At 51.7% G+C, this 25,314-nt stretch overlaps 1 pseudogene across 1 annotated transcript; it reads left to right on the top strand.

Moving 5' to 3' along the window:
* Positions 1–1,233: 1,233 nt before the first annotated feature.
* On the top strand, positions 1,234–24,936 carry LOC308198779 (annotated as a pseudogene). Its single transcript, XR_013956135.1, has 24 exons — positions 1,234–1,706; positions 5,465–5,609; positions 6,319–6,363; positions 6,581–6,708; positions 7,566–7,690; positions 8,002–8,153; positions 8,870–8,976; positions 9,410–9,600; positions 9,882–10,015; positions 10,108–10,172; positions 10,728–10,810; positions 10,988–11,154; positions 18,329–18,519; positions 19,375–19,516; positions 19,797–19,841; positions 20,347–20,474; positions 20,928–21,052; positions 21,146–21,297; positions 21,486–21,592; positions 22,388–22,578; positions 22,855–22,988; positions 23,408–23,472; positions 23,713–23,795; positions 24,508–24,936. The product of XR_013956135.1 is annotated as an uncharacterized misc_RNA (transcript).
* Positions 24,937–25,314: the final 378 nt, after the last annotated feature.

Genomic DNA, 25,314 nt, shown 5'->3' with positions numbered 1-25,314 from the left:
CGGGGCGGCGCTGCTGAGGGGGGCCGCCTCTTCTTTCCCCTACAAGTGGGGGCTCCCGTACGTGTGGGGTCTCCCTATAAGTGGGGGATCCCCTACATGCGTGACCTCCTCTGCAGGTGGGGCTTGTGGTCACCCTTAAGTGTTGACCCGGTTCAACGCAAAACCTCTGCCCTCTGCAGGAGCGGGCCTGAGAAACAGTTGAGGTGAATAAAAGTGGTTTAATCGAAGGGCACGGTTGAGGAGATGATTAAAAGTGGTTTAATCGAAGAGCACAAACCAGGTGGCATCTCCGTGGCTCCTCCTGCAGCTCGCACCTGGCCTCAGCCCCAGTTTCAAAGTCACACGTGCTAAACCCGCCTGCAGCCCCAGTCTGAGAGTAACACCTGCCATAGAAACATTAAGGTTGGAAAAGACCTCCAAGATCATCTGGTCCAACCATCCCTCTACCACCAATATCACCCACTAAACCATGTCCCTAAGCACCAGGTCCAACCTTTCCTTGAATACCCCCAAGGATGGTGCCTTCACCACTATCCCAGGCAACCCGTCCCAATGCCTGACTACTCTTTCTGAGAAGAAAATTCTCCAAATTTCCAACCTAAACCTCATCCCTGCACAGTAGGGAGGCAAAGAGATGTCTGAGAGCCCCAGGGCAGTATGAGGAAGCACCTCATGTCCCCAGAGTGTGTGCTGGCTTCCTTGAGCCTGCCCCTACAAGCCCTCAGGAGCAGCCCCGTGGTCTTCACCATGCCCAACACTGTGCAGCTGCGTGGCACAGGAGAGCCTGGGGCTCCCCAAACACCTCCTGTGCGTCCATCAGCCAGCACCCGGTGCCATGGATTTGTCCCCATGAAGGGACACACTTTCTGTCCCCACAGCCTGGTTGCACCAGTCCCCAAGTCCCTCGCCTCGGGGAACACCCAGCCACCCTGCCTCACACATCCCTCAACCTGTGGCTTTTGGGGCTGTTTTATGCCCAGTACCAGTCCCACGGCCAGACTCCCGGCTCATTGTGGAGGCCACATCTTCAAATTTTGTCCCAGCCAGCTTTAAGCTGTACCTTCACAGTGTGCCTCTGCTCACACAGTGCTCAAGCGCATCTCCGCGGAGCGAAGCCCTGATTCCCCCCCCGCCCAGCCTCAATTTTTGCCAGACGCACCCCCTGCATTTCCCTGGCACAAACCCGGCTGTGCGTGGCCGCTTAGCCCCACATCCCTTTATTTTATGCCCCCACATCCCAGCAGCTCCCCGCAGCAGCGCGGGACCCGCGGGCACCCCGCAGCCCCCGCTCCCCCCCAGCCCAGCCCGGGGCTCGCCGCCGGTACCGGCGGGCGGGGGGGCTCGGGGCGGGCGGCATCTCCCGGGGCTGGCAGCTCCGTTCCCAACAAGCTGTGCCGTGATTTGGCCTCCGCTCGGCCTCCCGGCCCTGCCTCCCCGCCCTGCATTGGCTGCCGGCGGGGACAAGGACTCCGCTACCCGCCCGGAGCCGCGGCGAGCGGCTTGCCTGGGTTTCGGGCCGGCGGGGGATGAAGGCGACCTGGCTGGGCGTGGATGTGGCCCGGGTGCTGCACTTGGCCGCCGTTTTCTGCCTGACGTGCGTGCTGCTGAAGGCCATCCAGCTCTACCACCGGCGGAGGGAGCTGCTCCGGGCTCTGGCCGCCTTCCCCGGGCACCCCACGCACTGGCTGCTCGGGCACGTCCACGAGGTGGGGGGAAAACGCGGGTGGGCGCCGGCCCCCCGGGGGGATGGGGGGAGGCCATGGGGGCTGCGGGAGGAACGGGGGGCGGCCGGGAGGTGACCCCGCGTGGGGACGGGGGGGGGGGGACACGCGTGGGGAGCGCAGGGAGAGGCGCCCGGGGAGAGCCGCATGCTGCGGTGCCTGCAAAACGCGGGGGGAAGGAGGCGGCGGCTGGCCGGGCGGGGGGGGATGAGGCAGTAACGCGAGGTGTCCTCGTAAGGAAGGGTTAAATCCACGGCTGTCCTCGTAAGGAAGGGTTAAACCCACGGCCGGACACGCCCGTGGGCACAAAAAGTGCCGTTATAAGCGCCTGTGGCGTGCGCGAGTGATCCCAAGATGCGTGCTCGCCCACACGGGTCAGCCCGTGAGCACGGTGCAGCTTCCCGGCAGCTCCGCGAGGTGCAGCGTGGCTGCCCGATATGAAAAGGTTTTTAATTCATGATAAGGTGGAAGAGCTTTTTAATTCTTGCCGGAAGCCTTCAGGGCCAGGCTGGATGGGGCTTCGGGCAAGTGGATCTGGCGGGTGGCATCCCTGCCCGCGGCGGGGGGCTGGAAGCAGGTGGTCTTTAAGGTCCCTTCCACCCCAACCCGTTCTGTGATCCTGGGATTGATTCTGCATTTCTAAAATCACCCTGACCTCTCCTGGCCTCTGCTGTTTCCCCACCCTGACCCAATCTATGGCACGTTAAATAACTGACACCCCAAAAAAATAGTTGGAAAACGTGGCGGAGAAGTTCTGCCGGAGGCAGGACCTCGGCGAGACCCCGTCCGCGCTGCGGCAGCCCCAGTTTTGCTGTGCTGGACAGGACAGTTAGGCTTTTGGCAACGTGAATGTGAAGACAGGCCAGTTCGGGGTTTTGTTGTGCTGCCAATTAGACTTTAAAACTGCAGTTAATGAAGTGTGTTCACCAGTTTCTCAGCTGTGCCAGTTTCTACTGAGATGGGACTTGACTCCCTTGTGCTGATCACTCTCTCCCGTCATTGCTAGGTTGTTCACAGTTCAACTTTACCTTGGACTAAAGTAACCTTTTACCTTTGACAAGCTTCTACTTTGTTGAGGAAGGATTCCTGTTAGTTTTACTGATTAAGTGCTGCTAAATTCACTAAAAACCAACAGTTCACTGAGCCAGTGAGGAAGCTGTAAATGCCCTAGGCACATGCCGAGTACAAAATCTACAGACACCTAGAGGAGGAGCTAACGGGATGTCTGGCAGCTGCATTCAGGGAGAACACCGGAATTTCCTATTCCATCGATATAAAGTAATGAAGTGCCAGTTTTGGTTCAGTTCAGTATCTCAAATATACTTACGGTGCCTCAGGTAGTTCTCCTGGGAATGCATCGCTGTTTGTTTTGAAGCATTCTCAGGTGTTAGCCTCTGCTTATCCAAGTCACTTGGTAGAAATTAGCGTCAGGAGAGGCGGCGCAGAGCCCTTCTGTCTCGCTGAAGTGGCATGACCTGGCGAAAACCCAGAGTACCAGGGCCTGGCTGCGCTTCCCCATGGTCACAATTTTTGGGAAGCGCAGGGGAGCTGCCCACGGTCCAGGAGGGCCGTCAGTCCCTCAGCAGCCTTCTGTGTGCATCTCGCCTGTTTTAGCACCCGCTGGAGGAGAGCAAGCCTATTTTTGACTAAGCTGTGTTAGTGCAGCTTAGTGGTCAGATTTCAGCTCCTGTGTTTCCTGTGCTTCATTCGCTATCAGCGCGTGGTCATTAAAAACGCCTTTAGGCGCCTCTTCCCAGATGCTTTTAACGTTGGATCCATTCCAAATCTTGCATTTCGGCGTGAGATCGGGCTATTACCTTTCTTCCTTAGAACCAAGCAGGGGTTATACTTGTCTTTTAAAGCACCCAAGGGAGGAAGAAATAGAAGTGCTGTTGTGTTTTGTGTTTTTTTTTTTTTTTTAAAAGCACACCAAACATGCACGCCTCATATCTGGTTAAGAAGCAGGAGCTGACGGTTGACATTCCTCTGCAACCTGCAGGACTTTAACCCCCTCTGCACGGCCGGCAGAGGTGGTTCACCTTGGGGGCAATCTCTCCTTTCGCAGAACTCGCTCCACTCTCTGCCAGCGCAAGGATTTGTCGCAGTAGCGTGGATCAAACTGGGTGCCGATGCTCCAGACAGTAGGCTAGGTGCAAAGACTTGCGGCGTTAGGACTTCTGCCACCCCTGGAAAGCTGAGCACAGTGAGGCTTACTGCTGTCCCGGTTACTGCCAGCATGTTTATGCTTTCTCTGATCGCACGACAGGAGGAAACCCAAGCAGCTGTGTCCAAGGGACTGTCACTTGCTCAGGTGTCTGAAGGCACCGTGCCAAGTCCCCTTGCTGATGTTGCCCAAGGTATAGGCTGGCAGATGAGCGCTGGGGAGGACTGCTCCCTTTAGGAGGAAAACTGGCCCCCTGAAACTGGAGAAATGTATGATTCTCTTTAGTAAGTGCTAAATCTTGAGCTGGGGTTTGGCTGGGGGTGAGCTGGGACTGGCCCCACGGAGCAGACGCCCGCTGTGTCTCCCCGGGACGAGGCTGGGTGGGTGGCTAACTGAGCGCCAACCACCGCGGCCTGAGAAATGCTTGTTGAACAAAAAGCTGAGCCAAGGTAAGTCAGCTCTAAAGTAATCGAGCAAACATTCCCTCGACTCAGTAAATAAGGTGACGTTGTGGCTAATTTCTACACCGTATCAAATTAATTGCACGGCAGGTGTAATTAAACTTTCAGCTTGGTCAAGGCAGCAGCTGCTGTTTCAGCCCTAGCTCACCAAAACCCTTCCCTCTGCTTAGTGTCACAGCCGGACTAGGTCTGTGGGTGGACTGGCAAGATTGTCAGAGCAGCTTTTGTTTAAAGAAACTTGTGCATGTTTTGCTTCTTTGATCTTTTTCTTCCCTGCCGGCGACCCTGGACATTTCCATCAAGCCATCTAACCAGTTCATTGGTTATTGCCTGTTTAATGTACAACACAACCAGCTGTAAAAAGCAATAAAACAATGATCACTTTGAAAGAATGAACCATCCAGTGCCACTGCTATAGGTGATAGTGTTCACGTGTTGCTCATCAGCATCTTTTCTGGGAGCACTGGCTTTCCATTGCAGATTAAATTAAATCCGTGGTAATCAATGAAATCTTGATTGGACATTAACGACCAGCATCCCCTCCTTTACACGCTCCCTTGTTGACTTTGGACTCATTCTTTGGGTTTTACCTGGACACTGGCCTTCTCCACGTGACTGGCTGGAGGAAGCAGCATGCAGCTTTCCCGGTGAGAAGGCATTGCTGCCCCAGAGCAGGCGCAGCAGCAATGCAGTTGGCTGCCATAAAAGTGCTGCTGTATTTTCTCATTACTCCTGGGTGCTAATTGCTCAGCAATATGCAAGCAAGAATGTCCTTTCCTGCCACAAAACCCAGGTGCTGTCTGGGGTAAATCTTTGGAGCGGCCACGGAAAAAGAGCACCGAACGTGCATGCGCAGATAGGCAGCGCGCACCTGCCCATAAGGGTGTTCCTCATGGCTAGGATTAATTGATAAGGAAGAATTACTTTATATGATGTTTAAAAGTAACAAGCACGACTGCTTCTCATGCTGGGCAAGCCTGGAGGGAGAACCACCCCTTGCTGGTGATAGTTTTGTGGTGCAGGAAAACCTTGAGCTTTTTAAGACGGTGGCTTAGGAGATTTTATTTTTTTCACCGAATCTGGGCATTCTTTCTCTTTTCACTTTTCCACAACTGCAGTTTCTCAAAGAGGAAGAGGCGCTGGACAAGGTAGAGGTCTGGTCACAGAAGTACCTGTATGCCCACCCTCTCTGGTTTGGGAGCTTCTCGGCATTCCTGGTTGTCACCGATCCCGACTATGCCAAGGCCCTGTTTGCCAGAGGAGGTAAGAGACAATGCACCCAGCTGTGGGGCAGCAGTCACGGACTGCAGCTGTCCCGTGCCAGGATGACAATTCACAGCAAGGCAGGATTTCACAAATAAGTTGCTTTGCAGAAATCATCCAAAGACACGGAGATGTTTGGCTCGTGCGTGCCCTGTCCTGCATGCTCCAGGCACACAGCTATGTGTCCCACCAAGGGCTGCAAGGGACCAGGGGCCCTCAAAACCACCTGAAACATGCCAACAAATCTAACTTCCTCAAGTGCTCCTTAAAAAGTCATCTTCTTGGTGCCTGATCACAGCGAGGAGAGGACAACTCGGAGCTTTGGTGTTGGCTCAGACCCACGGTCACCCTGCAGAGCCGTTGGTTTGGTGCATCTGGAGAGAGAGAGGTGCTAGACAGCGCTGTCTGGGAGGGTTAATCATTTATCCTACAGTGTATCCGTTCAACTTTGGACTACCAATATTCTTGTGTATTCCACTCCGAGCATCTGCTTTTATACAGTTTTTCATAACTGGGCCCAACAGTGTTGTTTTGCCATGAAATAGCAATCAGTTCTGCAAGGCTGCCACCAGTTCTGTCTCACACCCAACCAGAAGTGGTACCCCGGGGCCAGCCTCCAGGTGCGAACTGGTAGATTGATGCTGGTGAAATGCTTACCATTTTCTTTCCTCTTTCTTTCCTTTTTCTCTCTTTTTTTTTTTTTTTACAGATCCCAAGGATAACATCAGCTATAAACACCTTATCCCGTGGATCGGTAAGTATTCCCAGGGCTTTGCCTTCCAGGAATGATCCTGAAGTTAGTTGAGAACACATTTTAAATTAGCAGCACTGCACTTGTTCCTTGATGCAGTTATGTCAAAAAGCTTTCTGAAATTATTACTTTTTAGCACGTTTAGCTGGGCTGTGTCCATAGACAGGTAAAACCGTTCTGTTTGTGCCTACGGAAACATGTGCTGCCTGTGTTTCCCTAGGGAAAGGGTTGCTGATCTTACACGGGCCAAAATGGCACCAACATCGAAAGCTCCTGACGCCGGGGTTTCATTACGACGTCCTGAAGCCTTACGTAGCCCTGATGGCAGAGTCTACCAACGTGATGCTGGTAGGGATGGTGTCGAAGGCACTTTTGTAAATGAAAAACCAAAGTAAATAAAGTTTCACAACAAATCCCTAAAATATAACGGTTGGGGCATAGCTACACCGTGACCTGAGGTTAAAGGCTGTGATTTTTTGTCATCCTACCCTCGGCCAGACTGCAGTCCCTGGCTTGCCCGATGCACAGCGATGCAGTGTCCTTTCATCCCTCGGTGCTGGGCATGATAGGAAACCAGGGTGAGTTAGGGGTGAGGGATTGGAGGCTTTGTGCACAGCTGCCCGTGGACAGGCAGGATCTGGTGCAGCTCTGCTCCTTCTCGTCCCCCTCCACCCAGCCTCCCCAGAGCAGCATACGGGGCTTTGCCCAGGCTCTCCCCCAGCAGCTCCACGCGGCTCCCTGCTGTCCTCCCTCCTGCCAGCCCAGGGAGCAGCCAGGGTTCGGGGGCTGCAGAGCCAGGAAAGCTTTTGCAATGCACTGTGGTGCAGTTCGTGCAGTTTTTGCACTTGCAGGCAGTGCAAAGTGCCGTGTCAGGCCACGCCACCAGGTGGCAATCTTTACCAAAGACATAAAACTATATGCAAGCCTTATTTCCCAGCCTGGTTTCACGCTGAGAGCTCAAGTGCATCTGTGCTCCTCTCTCTCCTCCTTTTCTCAACTTTTGTGTCCATCAGATCCGTGGGTAGCAGCTTGAGATAAATCAGGCCAGGTGCTGTCTTCCCCTTGCTGGGATTTTGACAGCAGTTTTTCTCTTTTCCATTTCTCTGGGACATACCCAAGGCCAAGCACTCGCCTAATGGAAGGGTGCATGCAGACCTTGCAGGACCGCCCCTTGTCTTCTCATTCTTGTCTCCTTTGCCCCCTAGGATAAATGGGAAAAGCTGGTCAAAGTTGGGAAACCAGTGGAGCTCTTCGAGCATGTCAGCTTGATGACTCTTGATAGCATCATGAAATGTGCCTTCAGCTATCAGAGCAACTGCCAGACCAACAGGTAAGTGCTGGCTGCCCCGAGCCCTGGCGGAAAGTCTGCAGCTCAAAGGGGAAGCAGGCAAATTCCTTGTTCTGATTCTCCCAGATCCACTTTGACCACTCAGACTCAAATCACTTGGGCAAGCACTTGCTAAGTAGAAGTGCAGCAGCCTTCTAGGCTTAAGGAAGTCTTTCTGATGCCATTATCCCTTAAATACTTGGTTAGTCACTGCTCATGAACCCTGGGGAGGCTGCGGGTGGCGAGGGCTTCAGGCTGGTATTATTGCCCATCCCAGCACATGCAGTGGTGTAATTGTCTTCCCCTCTTCCCAGGAAAAACACCTACATCCAGGCTGTCTACGACCTGTGCCAGATGGTGCACCAGCGGCTCCGCATCTTCCCCTACCACAACGACTTCATTTACTGGCTCAGCCCCCACGGATTCCGGTTCAGGAAGGTCTGCCAGCTGGCTCATGACCACACAGGTATGCCCCGTCTTTATCAGCTCCCAAAGCTTTTGTGCAGGGCAGGTGGTGGCCAGAAGAGCTTTCCAGGTAGCAGGCATGGCCCAGGCGCTGCATCTGCCACATCTACTGGCACTGCTCCGGCCTCTAGCCCAAAAAAAACCCATCCAGAGCTGAGAATTAGGTACCCCCATGAGTCCCTAGGTGAGTTACCTCCTTGCTCATGCAGTGATCCTGTGAGCATCCACTGAGAGCAGCAGCTTGCAGCAACGGCTTGTGTCCAGCATGAAGCAAGGGGTCTGACAGCTCCTGGGTTATTAAACCGGGCTAAGAGAGGGCTCTGAGGGATTCTCCTCTGGGAACACTCCTGTTACACGACCAGACACTGGCGAGATGGAGGGATGAGCACTGCAGGCAACACTGCTGGCAGGGATGATTTTCCCCTCCAGGCCAGGCATGATTTCAGTGCAGGAGGGGTGGGTAGGACAGACCAAGGGGTCTGTGGTGGGCAAAGAATTGTGCAGAAAAGGATCTGCTGCTGTGGCTGATGGCAATGTGCACGTCATTTGTTGTCATGCTCCTGAAAAAGCAAAACGATGTGGGATGCAGAAATACCTGTGTCAAATGCATCAGGAACTGGTAGGAGACATCCCTTCAGGCGAGCTTTGCATTCAGGAGGTGATTTCCAGGCTCAGCATCTCCTGCCCCTGCTGAACCTTCCACTCTTCCTCGCTCAGACAAGGTGATCCACGAGCGGAAGGAGTCCCTTAAAGATGAACGGGAATTTGAGAAGATCCAGAAGAAGAGGCATTTGGACTTCCTGGACATTCTGCTCTGTGCCAAGGTGAGTGGTGATGGCTGCACAGCTCATCTTGGCTGACGAGGACACGCAGCAGCAGGCAGGGCCACAGAATGCAAAATCCAGCCCCTGTGGGGGTGCCACAAACCCCCAGAGGTACTCAGGGCCACACGAGCCATTAGATCAGCTGAAAACACCATACCTGGTCCTGCCCAGCTGAGGAGGGGCTGAGGTGACCTGGCGCTCAGCCACTGAGATGTTGGCAGTGCCTGCTGGGGAGCTCAACCCCAAGAGGGATTTCACAGTCTTAATATAAGGGGGCAAAGGGATTTACAAATGAAAAGGGGCCCTGATTCAGTCTAAACAGAGATTTATTTGGACATGCGTATCCCAAAGCCATCATCATTCATGCATCAATAGCTGAAAGATTGCAATGTCCCCTCCTGGGGGGCCACTGAAGCTCTCTCTGGGCTGCTAGGACGAGAATGGAGCTAGCCTGTCTGATGAGGACCTGCGTGCTGAGGTGGACACGTTCATGTTCGAGGGGCACGACACGACGGCCAGCGGGATCTCCTGGCTCTTGTACTGCCTGGCACTGCACCCCGAGCACCAGGCGCGCTGCAGGGAGGAGATCCAGGGCATCCTGGGCGACCGGGAGACACTTCAGTGGTAAGGCTGAACATTTCCCCATCTGGTGACATTTTTCCCCATTACGGTCATTCTTACATCCCTGGAATGCAAAGGGACTGATTTTTCATGTTGCTGAACGCACGTTGTAGTCATGGCTTTTTGTGTCTCACTGTCATGTTGTGCTTGTTGAAAGCTTAAAGTTGTTCAGAGGTGGTGGGGTCCCCAGCTTGCAGCAGCCCGTGGCTGGATGCTGTGCACCCCATCCATCGCAACGGGGCAGTGGGAGGGAGCAAGCGGCTCTAATTACCCTGTCTCTGCAGGGAGGACCTGGGGAAGATGACTTACAGCACCATGTGCATCAAGGAGAGCCTTCGCCTTTACCCGCCGGTCCCCGGCGTGTCCCGGCAGCTCAACAAACCCATCACCTTCCACGACGGACGCACCCTGCCAGAAGGTTTGTGTGTCCCATGTCCGCTTGACATCACAGCAGTAAAATCATTTGGCCTTTGCCACTGAGCCCTTTTCTCCTCCTCGACTGCTTTACAGGCTGCGTCGTCGCGATCAGCATTTATGCCATTCACCGAAACCCCATGGTATGGAAAGATCCTTTGGTAAGTCTTGGAGTGCCTTTCTAATAACTTTCCCACCGTATGCTGCACCTCTTTGAACTCCCGCTCTGTGCGTTAGGACAGCAGGGCACTCTTGCTGCTGCACGTCTTTGCTCAGCACCTTTGGGATGCTGAGAAGCAGCTGCCATGTTTCAGGCTCTGGTGGTCGTCGCATGGCGTGGTCACACAGCAGCGTTAGCACCTCTTCACAGGGTGCAGCACCACCAGGAAGATGGAAGTGCTCCAGAAAGCTTCTCGAGTTAACAGACAAAAAGATGGTTTTGCTCGGCTTATAGGTGGTGAATTGAATCACACCCGTGCGTCACAGCTCCTTGCCTGTAATCATTGCTGTGTGTGATTTGTCTCGGCAACACCATTGCACAGGTCTGTGGAAACCATGGGGGTCTGGTGTATGAGTGTCAGTCCATCTTGAAATGCATCCTCTCTCCAATGGGGTTGTTCAGAAATTATGGGGTGTAGCATTTCCAAGGATACCAGTCAGTACCTTTGCTCCTTACATAAGTGATTTTTTTCTTGCTGTCGATACTTCACATCCAGGTGTTTGACCCTTTGCGGTTTTCTCTGGAGAACACGTCTGGCAGGCACTCTCATGCCTTTCTGCCTTTTGCTGCTGGAATCAGGTAAAGTACTGGACTTTGGAAGAGAAGTGGGGAGAGGAAACGTGCATCCCTGGGGGTGGCTCAGCCCAACGGAGCCTGTGCCAGGGGCCCCTCTCTCCGGTTCCCCCAGCTGTCCCCTGCTCACGTCCCCTGGGTGCTTGCTGTGCCCAGAGGCTGAGCTCCACCGCTTTATCCCAGGAACTGCATCGGGCAGCAGTTTGCCATGAACGAGTTGAAAGTGGCCCTGGCCCTGACCCTGCTCCGCTTCGAGCTGTCCCCTGACCCAGCCAATCCCCCCATGAAGATACCTCAGATCATCCTTCGCTCCAAGAACGGCATTCACCTGCACTTAAAGAAAATCCACTGATGCTGGGAAATGGCCTGAGAGGCAGCAGGAGGGACCGAGTGGAGAAGAAAACAATGCTTCCCTGGGACAAAAGGTGCACAGCAGGCTTTGGGGATGAGAATTCCTCATTCCTGCGCTGCTGCCAGCAGCTGAACGTGTCCCCATGGTCACCTCGGTGCCCGCACCTCCCCAGTGCCTGCAGGTCAGCTTGGGGCAGACCTCGCCTCTCTTTTCCTGCTCAATGCCTGATTACACTCAATGCACTGATTATAGTTTGGGCCCCGAACTTCTGCTCAAACTGCAAAATAGGCTGTAATTTTTGCATTAATAAACCAGTAATTCCTGTACCAGCCACTGCATTGCTTTGTATTGCTGATGTTCACCAGCTTGGTCACACCAGCTGCCCCACAATCTCCTCCCATGGGCTCCACAGAATAAACCACCTCTGGTGCAAAAACTGCCAAAGTGACTAAAACAAGATTTTTCCCAGTAGTTCAGAAAACAGATGTGGTATTAGGATTCAGAATTATCTTGATAAATTGGAAGAACTGCTCAAATGATCAGGATGTGGCTCTGTAAGGACACACAAAGCAGAAGAGCAGGCATAGCTACTGCACAAAACCATGAAGGGAAACAACTGGTGGGGCTGCAGCCTCTCCAAAAAGGTATTTTGAAGACATAGAAGGCTATAAAGGTAACATGAATCAATAATATCCAGCTGTTGTAATCAACACAGACACCAAACTTGGATACATAAATACAAATATTTCTCTAAAAATTTTCCCTTGCACCTCCTTTCACTAGATGAATTAAGACACTGTCCTTCAACTCTATTCAAGCATAAAGGCAACTACATTTACTCCAAAATATACCTTGCCTTCATATTCTAAAGTGTAATGTGAGAATTTTTTTTTTATCAAAATAGCTGGTCACCAGAAGCAAACAACATACATCTCTTTATTGGATTCAGTTTTGTTTCATGATAAGATTTTAAAAAAATGCCATCACGTGGATGAACCTTGGCATGCAGAAGTGAAAAATGAAAGCAAGAACATCAGATTAGCAAGAGCACGAGGCTGAACTCAGTGCACCCGCTGAATGGGAGTAGGTAAATGGGGATCAATTAGGGGATGTTGTCACAATGGTCCTCACGTAAATAAATGTCCTCTGCTAAATTGCATTTGGTTACACACAGATTACATATCACAAAGCAACCGCTGAAGTTTCTTGAGCACTGACATAGGTTGCCTGGAAATCCCCATTTTCAGAGCTTTTAAGAGCAGGTCACCATTTTTGCAGCAGTCTGAATGCCCAAAGAGAGCAATGGATGTGCTGTGGTGTAGGGCCGCAGCAGGACAACTCTGGTCTGCCTGTCTTTTGGGCATGGGCTGACCTGGGGGTAGAGGAAAGGCTGCTCTGCTGTGTTCCCAGCTGACATACATGCTCGTGGCCGGCCTGCTCCTGCCTTCGCCCTGTTCAGTCACTCGGGACTTTTAGGACTCACTAAAAATCTGCCTCTCCCTATCTGAAGAGGAAGAGGAAAGGTGTTCTGCAGCATTGCCGCCTTTCTCCCTGCCTTGTGCCCATGGCTTCTTGGCATGGTGTCCTGGTTTCAGCTGGGCTAGAGTAAATTTTCCTCCTAGTAGTTGGTATGGTGCTGTGTTTTGGATTTAGGATGAGAATAATGTTAACAGCACACTGATGTTTCAGTAGCTGCAGAGTTGTGCTTGCACAGAACCAAGGCCTTTCCAGCTTCTCACACTGCCCTGCATCCCACATCCCTCATCCCACATCCCATATCCTGCATCCCACATCTTCAGTGGCTGCCCTGCTTTGGAACTGGAGACTCGGGTTGAGGCTGCTGGGACAACTCGGTCCTAGTGCCAGATCTTTCCCGAATGCCATTTCTGAGGGTGTCTCTCCTCCCAGTTACCTTTCCTCTGCTAGGTATTAAGACACTTCAGAGTAAAGAAAAGACCTGGTCACATGGGATGTGCAACCCAGACCGATAAAGACAGTTAAGTACTAGATGCAGAGAGGTTACTTCATTTTTTAATCCTTCTCTACTTGCTGCCAAAAGGGTAATTGCAAAGATGATGAGCTGACCTTGGGCCGCCTGATTCAGGCCATCAGATAACTAATTTATCAAGAGTTCATAAAGAGGCTCTGCTGGGTGCAGCAGGGTAAGTATTCATTTTGGTTAAAAAGATCTTGGATTTCTTTCATTGCCACAGCTAAACAGCAGCAGCCCCAGCTTTTCAATAACTCACAGTGGCCTGGTGGTGTCACCTTCTCGCTCCCTGCCAAGCACACCAGGGCTGGCAGATCCAGCAGTGACAGTGGCTTGCTCACATCCCTGGGGAACACAATCCCTGCACAGGACACATGCTGCTCACTGGGCAAACCCATTATCAGGTGCTACCAGCAATCGACATCTAAACCCCACCGGGATATTGCACTGGGAGCAACCTGTAAATTAAATAAGTATTGCAACATACTGGTAAGACAGCTGCATTAAATGCTTCCAGATATAAATTCACTCTGGAGATGTGTGTGGTCAGATGGGATCCAGGCAGCTCACATTACTCTGCGACACTTGCTGGGCTCTTGCCATGATTTCCTCATATATCATGTGTTAGGAAGCCTGAAACATTATTTTTCTTGGCATTACAACCACATTTCATCTCTCAGCACTAAGCGTTGCAGGAACACACAGGGACAGATGGCTTGGACTCTTCTTCCTATCCAAATAAACACAGGCACACCCAGGAAAGCAGCTGCTGCAAGGTCGAGCTCTGGGGCAAAGTACCAATTTGCCACCTAAATTTCATCTGCTTGGCAAACCAGTCCTTCTGCAATAACTGCTAACAGTATGTGTCCAGCCATTGAGAAAGAACCTCCCTTTCTTCTCTTTAGGTGTCTAAATTAAGTGGGGAGACTCCCAAGACCCTGAAAACAACTATTGTATGTGTCGATGGCTGTGGTACAGGATGGTAGATCCTTGGTGTAACATTATTTTTTTTAAGTTTATGGCATGACCTCTCTTGGTATACACTGCCATTAAGCAGGCATAAACAGCAAAAAGCTAAAAGTAGAGAGGCTCTTTGCAAATGCTTGACAACCTCCCAAGCACCCTTTAGCAACCAGCTGTAGCTTTGCTAGCCTCAGATGCCCAGAAGGTGAAGCCAAGCCCCTGTTCACCTTGCCAACCCACCCAGACCTCTCGGGCTATCAGGAGGCACCTGCAGGTGCTTTTCCAGCTGAGATTTTCTTTCCGAGGTCCCTCAGCTGGGACGTGTGGGAGCAGCAGGGCCGTAGGCCTTGCTGGTGTTCAGCAGGCCATGGCTGGCCTTGCCTCAGTCCTTGATGATGACCAGGCCTGCGCTGTCCTCTTTCACTTCTCTCTGCCTGTTGCTCCTTGGCCACCTCACTTTCGCTTTTGAACTTCCACAGTTTCTTACCCTGCAAAAACTCCCTGTGTTATCTTCCCCAGGATGTGCTGAAGAGTATCAGACCAAACATTCAAAGCAGGCCCCAAACCTCTGGAGTCTGTGATAAAAGTGTTTTACACCCCTCCACTGGTGAAACAAAAAATGCAGAGGCTGGAGGCTGGGTTAGGCCATCCCCCTGCAGAGGGAGGCTTTTGCTGTCACCCAAGCTCAGATTCTTCTTCCTAATCCCCCTAAATGTGGCTTTAGACACTCTTCTTCCAGGCCCTTTCTTCCTTCCCTATCGGCTCAAAGCACTACATCTCACTTGACCAACCCATATATCCTTAACTCCATGCCCAGAAGTTGATACTGGTTATTAAATAACTACCGGGGAGCCAGATGGGTAAAAATCCACCCTGCCTGGTAACCCATAATGAAACCTATTGTCCGGGGACTTTGTCAGCAATGAGAATGTCTGTGTAGTTATACAAGTGTAGAGACTCTCCAGCCAGGCCCCTCCACCTGTGGGTCTTGGGGGATTTCTGCTCCATTTTGTGGGTGATTGCTGAAATCTGCCGGGCAGGTCCAGATCTGTCAGTCTGGTAATGGGGTAGGGCACCCCAAAACAGCTCCATTGGTGCCAGCCAAAAGCTCAGCTCCCATCCCTCCCTCTGTCCTTTATGTGGCCCTGGCAAGGCACCCAGCTTATATGAGCAATATATGAGCGTGTTGAGGTTTTCAGTACAAATGACCCACAGAAGCCACTGTCCCCAAGTCCTCAGCCCCATGGAGCTCTCCTTCTCCTCCCTCCCCTCCACAGTCACAGGCAAGGCCAGAGGAGAGGCTCGTTGGTGGCGAACTGTTCCCTAGAGGGGCTCTCTGAACAAATATGAAAACCTTTTTAGGGCTCGGTGAGAGTTTAAAACATCTGGAGGAAAGAAGGACAGCTGTCGAACAGAGGGCATAACACCATGTAGATTGGCAATGGGGTCTCTTGCAGCATGCACCACTTGAACTTCAAGGTTAATCCCAAGCATGATGACAGACCTGTCTTCACCTCTCTGTGATCCCATCTGATGAGAGAAGCTCATGGTAACATTACTCTCCTCACATCCTTCAGACCCACATTTGAAGGCAGCTTGCAGAGCCATTGATGTGGCTCAGACATCCCAAAAGTGGCTCCACGTGCTGCCTCTTCCTCCTTTTTCACCTCCTTGGTAGTCAAGAAGCATCAGCAGGAGCCCCGATGCAACCTGCCTGCTTCCCAGCCAGCTGGACAACCAGCCCATGCTGCCTCCTCACCTAATTGCCTGTTAATCACACCACTGCAGATGGTGGAGGATGATCATAGTGGGTGCTGTGCAGAAAAGGGAAGGAGATGTGTCTCCTACATCTTCCATAGCCATGAGGTCCCTGGAGTTGAGAACTCCTGCTCAGGAGTGTAAAGTTGTCAAGGCAAACTGGGTCTCTCCTGCTAGGGCTGCAGACAAATCATTCCCTAAGGAATCCTTCCCTAATGCTTGGTCTGACAGACTCCAATCTCCTGCCTCCTGAACAACTTTTCACTCTGCTCTGAACTTTTGCATGGATTCAGCCAGCTTGGCATAACAAGATGCACTCAGCATCAGGAAGCTGGCCAAGTGTGTGAAAAATTAACTCTGTTCTGTGCCTGCCAGGGGAGTTCTCCAAGACAATAGCTTAATCCACATCTTTGCCTTACAAGGAGTCCCTGTGTCTTCTTTAAATTTCAAAATTGTTGGCTGATGTGGTTCTAATGATTTACTAGGCTCTGGGCCAAACGATGCAGCATGTTAGCAATGGTGTGGGGAAGAAGTCAGTGTGAAGAAAGCCAGCCGGGGGATATACCCCCATCTTCCTCTTCCTCCTAGCCTGAACAACCAGAGGCACCATCTTAGTGTGGGTTATGGGGGTCCAGTTCAGGGGGACGGTCACAGTGGGGGGCTGAAGCAATGTGGTAGGACAGTGCTCAAGCAGTAGAAGCACCCAAGTCTGCAGAGATACAAAAGATTATCAGCTGTTATCATCATCTCTTTGCAACGCATCTTCCTGCCATGCTAACAAAAGCCCAGTGCCATGTGGAGAGCTGTAATGTTGGCTTGGTCATCCTATCCCAGCTGAGGAACTCACGCAATCACTTTTTCTACGAAGACCAGCAGGGAGTTAGGCTGAGTCTTCCTGCTCTGTGCACTAGTTTACCCGTCCATGAAAAGAAAAGAAGAAAGAAAAAAAAAAAAGGATCATCACATAGGATGAGTCCAGCTTTCATGGCCGGGCACTTTCCCATGCTACACCCAAACCAGCACATGGTGAACTTCAGCCTGCTTTCATGTGCAACAGCCGAGCAACATACCCACCAGCCCTCGCGTGGGTTCACAGCTGCTGGACACTTCAAATCTGCCTAGGACTGTAATATAAAAGCCTGTACCCAGGGCTCTGTCTTTGCAATCATTAATTAACAAATATGCCACAAGCCAGCTGAGGGAAAAGTTTCTCAGTTCACTAACCTTCAGTCACTGTCACAGAGTCAGGTAATTCATGGGTCTTGTAAGGTATTTCCATATAAACTTTCCGTCTACAGAGTTTAAATGTTTTCACTGGGGTTGTGCAGATTCATTTCAGCCAATGATCTCCAGGTCTCTGCCACTATAAAAAGGACACGTCTGGACAATGAACACCAGACAAACAGGAGTTTTTTTGCAGTAAAAACACTCTACCAGCAGAAAACACGGGCTTCAATTGGCTGTGGTCTAATTTAGACTGAAAGCTAAAGGAAAGTGTCCACGCTTCAGAAGACCCTGGTCTTAGAGATCCAGGCACCCAAGTGGGAAATGATTTCAGCCCATCTTGGGATCCTTCTCTTTGCAATATGCCTGAAAACCAGCCAAACGTGGTGGGCTTCCAGCCCAAGTCCCCCATCTGCCCTGCAGACAGAAGGAGGACCCACCAGGACAGGAGTGAAGATCACCATACCATCACCCCTTCCTACCAGGTTAGATGTCCCTCAGTCTCGCTGCAGCTCTTTTTACTGCTCTGCTGCTCTCTAACTCCTCGGCTTACCTATTGAGTGATAATTCTTCTGAGCAATAATTTTGTATCCTGGCTTGTCTGTGACTGGGCCCCTTGGAGAACAGGGCCACGAAGCCTTGTGTGCTGGTCGGGTTTTGCCCATTCCCCTGCCTATAGTCCAGCAGTGCTGTGTGATGTTACAGTCACTAAGGGCACTGTTTTTACAGCTGAGTGTGGCTGGATCAGTCCAGCACGTGTGTGTCGGACAGAAGTGGCCTGTTTGCTCCTCACTTCATGTAGTCAGAGGAAGGGCTATCAGACCTGAACGTGGCTTTGGCCAGCTGGGCACGGGCAAACGCAGCAGAGGTGGAGCCCTGTGCTGGCTGCAAGCACTTTCACTCACTGCTGGGATGTAACAGACTTCAGACAAAGTAAATATTTATGGGCTGTTTGCTAGCAAGCTGCCTCCATCCACAGGTTGTTGGAAGCAGGTGAAAGGGTGAATAGGAAAAGCAGGAAATTTGGTTATGGGCCAAGATGACGCATCGCTTACCAGGACACTTCTGATGCTATAAATCTCACCCAGACTTCACACCAGCAGCACTTTGCCAGACTCAGCTCCAGCAGAGGCGGAGGGAGAGGGCTTTTCCTGCACCTAGCCCCCCATTAGGCCCGGGCACAGGAGGAGCAGAAGAATAGGGAGAGGAGGGCAGTGTCAGCACCTTGGATGCTGAGCCAGCATGGTGTCTCTGTTGGACAGCATAGCCAGACCTTCTGCTGTTGTTTTGCAGCTGCTTGTGGTGTTAGGTGTCATCTTCGTGCTACCGAAGGTGCTCAGGATCTACCGGGAGAGGAAGAAGCTCATCAAAGCCCTGGAGGCATTCCCTGGTCCCCCCAGACACTGGCTCTACGGCCACAACCATCTGGTAAGGACAGAGCTGGGCTCAGCCGGGGTGGCTTTGTCCCAAAAACTGCACAAGGCATCCGTTAGGATGCGAGTGGGGGTGAAGGTGGCGTGTGCCATGTCCCCTGCTCACACCCCTTCCTAAGGAGAGGACCTCTTTGTACAGGGAGTGACAAGACTTTTGCAGGGCAGGCAGAAAATGTGACTAGATGTGAAATATGCCTTATTATTATTAAAAAAAAAAAAAAGAGAGAGAGAGAGAGAGACATGTTGGTTTTGATCATGTACTTAAACATGCCATTAGATGATGTCTGGGACTTCCAAGAAGTTACTTAAGAGTGAGCAACCACGTCTCTCTTCTGCATTAAATCTTCTACCAACAAGAGTTTCTCCCCCCATACCCACTTAAGAGGAAATGGCCATGTGAGCAGGGCATTTTATCACAGCCACTTTCATCCTTCTGAGGAGGTTTCTGCTTTCACCTTGCACGCCCAGCTTGTACAGCCAGATTGAGGAACAGATCTGTAGCAGTAGCAGCGTTGGTCCCCCTGAGCAGACACTGGGCACCCTCGCATTGCCCATGCCAGCTGTAGCTCCCCAGCGTGACACCAAGTCACTCCAACACCAGGCTGTCCTAACACAGCTCGGCTACAGCTGGGTCCCACTTTGGCACCATGGAGCGTGGCCATCTCAACACTTCCCCTTGCCACAGCCAACCTCTCCTCCACCTGCAGCGTGGAAAGCCCCCATGTCACATCCACCACTCTCTGCTTCCCAGGAGAGGACACCTGGCATGTGCTTTCTGTGGGAGGGCAGGTTTTGCCTCTGCCCTCCCAGGCATGCCCCTCTTTTTCTGCCTAATTAACTGTCATTGCAGATAAATGGCAAAAAATTGTTACCTTTGATGGTGTCATGGAGACAACAATACCCCTACGCCTTTCCCAGATGGTTTGGAATGGTGCTGCCTATCCTGGTAATCCACCATCCTGAATATGCCAAGAACATACTCGTCCGAGGTGGTAAGTGTCTTCACCTGGTTTGGAGAAGTCCTGTCCCGTCCTCCACACTTCCCTACCAACAAAATCATGGGAAACTTGCCGGGAGCCATCCCTTCTGCTGGCTTCCTTCACAGCTATTGGAATTCCTTCTTTGCTCACCTTCTCAAACCACCGGCCCATCCCAGGTTTCTACATTGTGACTAAGAGGAGGGACTCTAGTGGCAATTTATCCTGAATTTATTTTTGTTATAATGCATTCATTAGATGCTTATACTGCTCTGGTCTTTATTTTGTTTCACAGATCCAAAGTCTAATATACCCTATAAATACTTAGCTCCCTGGATTGGTAAGTAATTTTCTTCCATTATCCCTTTCAACCAAGCTGCTCCTTTCATTATTCTCCTTCATCTGCCTTCATTTCACTTTCTTCCATCCTAAAACCAGAGCTCCCAAACGGGAGGGTTGGTTTGTGCAAGCACTAGCACCGGAGTTGCCCGCATTGCATATTGTCTGGCTTTGCCTCAGGTCATACACCCTGGCCTGTGCAAGCCAGTGTGTCCAGCAAAATTTGGGGCAGAAAAACCAAGCGAGCAAGCCCTGTGCCTTCGCTACCACGGCTTTGGCAGAGAGCCGGTTTCAGAGCAAATTGGGCGTGCACAGCTGTTGGTGCAGGACACACGGACATGCTTCTCCTCCATCCAAAGAGCTCACAGCCTCAGGGAGGCTGGAGAAAAGGTTCCACCACCAAATCCTTCTCCTTTCAGACTTTTCATGTTAGCCTGCTCCTCAACCAAAAGAGCCTGTAGTCTTCGAAGTCTGGAGTAGCTGACTGCTACTTTTGGTGTCTCCAGGGCAGGGGCTGTTGACCCTGAATGGAACCAAGTGGTCTCAGCATCGGAAGCTGCTCACTCCTGCGTTTCATTATGACTTGCTGAAATCTTACGTGGCCCTGATGTCCGACTCAGTCAACGTGATGCTGGTGAGAATCATCATTCCTGACACTTTTAGCTTCTAACTGTACACCAGTGAAAATAATTAGGTGTGGGGATGAAGGAAGGAAAGAGACTGGACTTAGATTGTTCCTAGAATTTCGTTGAATTTTGGGGGGATTTTTGAAGTTCTGAAATTTCTCCCTCCACCTTCCTCTGGCTGTTGCACTTATTCTCTCTTTCATCTGCTTTCCAGTAAAATCAAGTGCTAGAATATCCCTTCCTAGCCCAGGAACAGTAAACTTGAAAAAAGAAACGCACAGAATAGCTTGATTAAATTCACAGAATATGCATTGAACTAGGCCCTTTGTTGGAGAAAATAAAGTAATTAGCTTAGCAGTGTGGATCTGGGAAGAAGCAGGGATAGTGAAATATGACCTGATTGTACTGTGGCTGAGTCCGCTGTAGAAGTCCGTCCCTCTGTGTGCTTTCTCCACCACTAGGGAAAATGGGAAAAGACCAGCACACAGAGGAAGTCAGTGGAGCTCTTTCAAGACATCGGCTTGATGACGCTAGACAACATCATGAAGTGTGCCTTCAGCTCTAACGCCGACTGCCAGACTCAGAGGTCAGTGCATGAACCTCCAAATTCTGGGAGAACAAGCGCTCCTGTTTGCCCCACTCAATTGCCATCACCAGCTTTAACCTTGGTCTCTCACAGCAACTCAGACTATTATATCAGAGCTGTTTATGAACTGAGCTGCCTCATAAGCAAGAGAATACAGGCTTTACCTTAGAGAGATGCCTTCTACGGCTGGACTCGCCAAGGCCGCAAGTTTCAGCATGCCTGCAAGCTGGCCTATGCCCACACAGGTATTTCTCCCTCTTTCTCTCCCAGGTAAACTTCTCACCCACTTGCAGCTGGAGCTCAGAGGGGGCCTTAGGCAGGCACTGACCAAAGGGTTAGGCATTAAACAGGGTCTAAGCCACTGACCCAGTATGGTATATGCTCTCTCTGGACAGCAGGACGCATCTAATGGATTGCTCATTCTTCTGTGCAGATAAAGTAATAAAAGAAAGAAAGTTATTGCTCACCAGTGACAAGGAACTTCACAACATCCAGAAGAAGAGACACCTGGATTTTCTGGACATTCTTCTTTGTACCAAGGTGAATGTTTGAAATAATCCTGTCAGACACCAAGGACCTCATTTCTGCGGCACCAGCGATGCATCAGCAGGGAGCTCACCAGTTTGGGCTGGAGTTACTGGCAACAGCTCCCCCGCTCCCCATTGCCTAGCTTGGGGAAAGGCAGATTGAAAGGAAAGGTAACACCAAGGTGTGAGGTGCAGTGACTGAGCATAAACAGCTCAGAATTTCATCTTCCTTCTTCATTGTCATTGAGCACATTAACATTTTAAATGATGTGAGCTGTCAGAAACCTGAGAAGAGAGATCTTTGGAAAGGTCACAGGAAGGCCACCTTGGCTGTAGTCCTCTCAAGAGGTTTTGTTTCTTGCCTTCTGTAGTTATGCCTCCACAGATGTCTTCAGATGCTCTGGACGGGAGCTGCCATTTGGAGTCCAGGAGACCCACTCTGTGCTCACTCTTCTTTCTGGAGCTACTGCTTTCTTTTGTGCTTAAACTAAAGTTGAACAAAGCAAATTACTGAAAAATGTAGCAGGGACCCCGGCAGGAGAACAAATAGGGCATCCTGAAGGGCTGGGATCTGGTATCCCACCAAAGCCCAACTCTGTTGTTCTGATGATTGCAGAGTTGGCAGCCAGCATCTCTGTTCTCACATTTATGGGATATATTTTCTGCTGCTTTAGTTCCTGATGTACAGGGAGGTACAGGAGAAGCCAAATCAGGCCCTTCTTCATCAACATCCAGGGTTGTTTCTATATCCAAATGGGCAAGTCCAATTAATGAGAGCTTGAGGATGATATATTCTTCTCTTTGTTAGGACGTGAATGGCGTTGGGCTATCCGATGAGGACCTGCGTGCTGAGGTGGACACGTTCATGTTTGAGGGTCATGACACCACAGCCAGTGGGATCTCCTGGCTCTTGTACTGCCTGGCGTTGCATCCGCAGTACCAGCAACAGCGCCGGGAGGAGATCCAGGGGATCCTGGGGGACCGAGACACCATTGAGTGGTGAGCTAGTACTCCTGGTTTCTTTGCTCTGAGCTCATTCCACTTATTCTGAGAAGAAATCTCACTAACATCCACGTTATACTGTATCTGCACTGGTGCATTCTGTTTCTCACGTAGCAAAGCTGGCAGCAAATGGAGGAATAGGGAAAGGAGAAATTCCAGTGGGAGCTGGAAGACACAAAAGTCCAGACCACCCGGTGTGCAGGACAAGCCACGGCCGCTGGTGTCCCCATTGGTGCCACCCAAACGTAGCCTGACCCCGTGGTTTGCTTTCAGGGAGGACCTGGGGAAGATGACATACACCACGATGTGCATCAAGGAGAGCCTGCGCCTCTTCCCACCGGTTCCTGTCTTGTCCCGACAGCTCTCTACACCTGTCACATTCTCTGATGGGCGCAGCTTACCTGCAGGTCCGTTGGGTTTGTTCATCCTTCATGCTGCTGTCCATCACAAGAGGCTTCCAGCCTGTCTTCTCTCTCCAGGAGGCCTTGCAGGGCCACCACAGCTCACTGCCACAGTGAGCCTGGAAGGGTGGCTGGAAAAGGTCCCAGCACCTGCTCCAGGGAGTTCACAGAGTCCCATGGGATGTGCAGAGTGCTGATCCTGGCCAAGAGTAAAAGTAAATCCACTGGTACCAGAGTGGGGCTCAGCTTTGAGGCCATTATTTCTTCCATGGGAGGGTTTCAGGGTTTGATCCACCTGAACGGGCTGGGAAATGTCTCTGCCAGATCTCCTGCCACAGCCCCTGCAGAGTCCGGGAAGGGAGGGAATCTCACAAACACTTCTCTGTGTCTTTGCTCTGAGGTGGCGAGTTTTTTATCGCTTCCAGGCTGCCAAGTTGTGTTGGACGTATTTGCTATTCACAGGAACCAGGACGTGTGGGAAGACCCTGAGGTATGTTACCTTTATAGCAGGAAGAGGAGGTGATCTCTGAGCCCAGACATCCACTCCTCTTGAACAAGGCAGCCTGTGCCTTCCTGCCAATTGTAGTTGTTTTGTTGGGGTTTTTGTTTTGTTTTGTTTGCCTCTCATTCCAACAGTCCATATCTAAATGCAAAGTTGGGGACCAGGGAGAACTTGGCGCTGCTCGTGCTAGGGCCAATGCCGACCACGCGGCCCTTGTTGCTCCCGCAGGTGTACGATCCCCTGAGGTTTTCTCCTGAGAACTCAGCACAGAGGCACTCCCACGCCTTCCTGCCCTTCTCTGCTGGATACAGGTGTGAAAACCTCAACCTCCATCCCGCTCCTTCCCCACAGGCTGCTTTGTGTGGGACACCTCACCCAGAGCTCTGCCCCTCAGGCTAATCCCCCAGCGCCCATGAGCCAGGTCAGCTTGGCCAGCTCCTTAACAGTATCTCCACCAAGCTCCATCAGCTCCAGAGCATTTCCCGCACCCGAGGCTCTGTGGTCACTGTAGGGCTTCACACACTTCTGTGGATTTGTGGAGGTATTTACAGTTTCTGTTGTCTGCACTGGGAAGAGGGGCTTTTAGAGGTTTAGGGGTAAATACCCAGCACACATCAAAGCCAAGCTGGATCTCCAAGTCGTTGTGGTTCCCCTGCCATTTCAAGAGATAGGTCTCAGTAACTCGCAAGAGGAGATACTTCACACAGAGCCAAAAACGACCTGTCTGAGGTCTCTGGGTTTTGAGCTGGATCCGTACAGCTCTTTCTAGTGGAGAAAGCCCCAATTCTCTAATCTCATAACTTTTTCAATGCTTATTAATAAAAACCAGCAATACCCCACCCCAGAGCTGGATGCATTTTGGTGTGGCACAAGGGGGTTCCTAGATAAGATGTGTCACTGGAACCCTCAGCAGATGGATACCCCAAAGGCACCACCCCAAAAACCTCACACCGGGGCTGAGCCCAGCTCGGGGCTGGTCAGGGATGAAGGCCTCACCCGGAGCCTTTGTCGTCCTCTCCCCAGGAACTGCATCGGGCAGCAGTTTGCCATGAGCGAGATGAAGGTGGCCGTGGCCCTGACCCTGCTCCGCTTCGAGCTGCTCCCCAACCTGTCCAGGCCTCCTGTACTGAAAGCACAGCTCGTCCTCAAGTCCAGCAGCGGCATCCACCTGCACCTGAAGAAGATTCGCTGACCCTCTGGGGTACCACCAGCAGTTTCTCAAGGACCGCCCTCCACCTGGAGACGTCCCCTGGCCGACCATGCCGCTCTGCGGCCTTCCTGACCCCCAGGGACCCCCCCCACAGACCCTCCCTGGCCACCGTGTTCCTCACCCACACCGACCCCAACACTTAACCCCTTGCACCCAGCGGGTTCAGGTCCTCTCTTTGCACGGGGAACAGCGCTGCTGAGGGGGGTTTTGCATCATGGCTGAGTTAGCCTTCATCTCCCCAAGGATCCTCTGTGTCCTCCTCATTTCCTTGCCTTCTCCTTGGGGTTTCCATCACCCACCCATGTGTCTGCACTGTTGCCTGCTACCCGCTGGAACGGGGCGGATGCTCACGTCCCTAAAGCCTGCCTGCCGCCCCAGCACCGTGCCCCCCCCCAGCCTGGGTGTGCTGGGAAGCAGAGCTCCTCCCTGCAGCCCAGGATCACTCCAGATGAAGCTCAGGGAGAAACCATCCCCTGACGGGCTGCGGGCTGGCCTCGTGCCGGGCACCGCAGACACGCGGGCCAGCAGGTTTTTCTGACCGCACGCTGAACTTCCTGGAGCTGAGGGTGCTCAGGAGACGGATAACCTGGAGAAAACACTCAAATCTGTGTGTGCTTAGC

Source organism: Anser brachyrhynchus (genome assembly GCF_964034855.1).
Source record: "Anser brachyrhynchus genome assembly, chromosome: 8".
Classification (NCBI taxonomy): domain Eukaryota; kingdom Metazoa; phylum Chordata; class Aves; order Anseriformes; family Anatidae; genus Anser; species Anser brachyrhynchus.
This window is presented reverse-complemented; position numbering and strand designations above follow the sequence as displayed.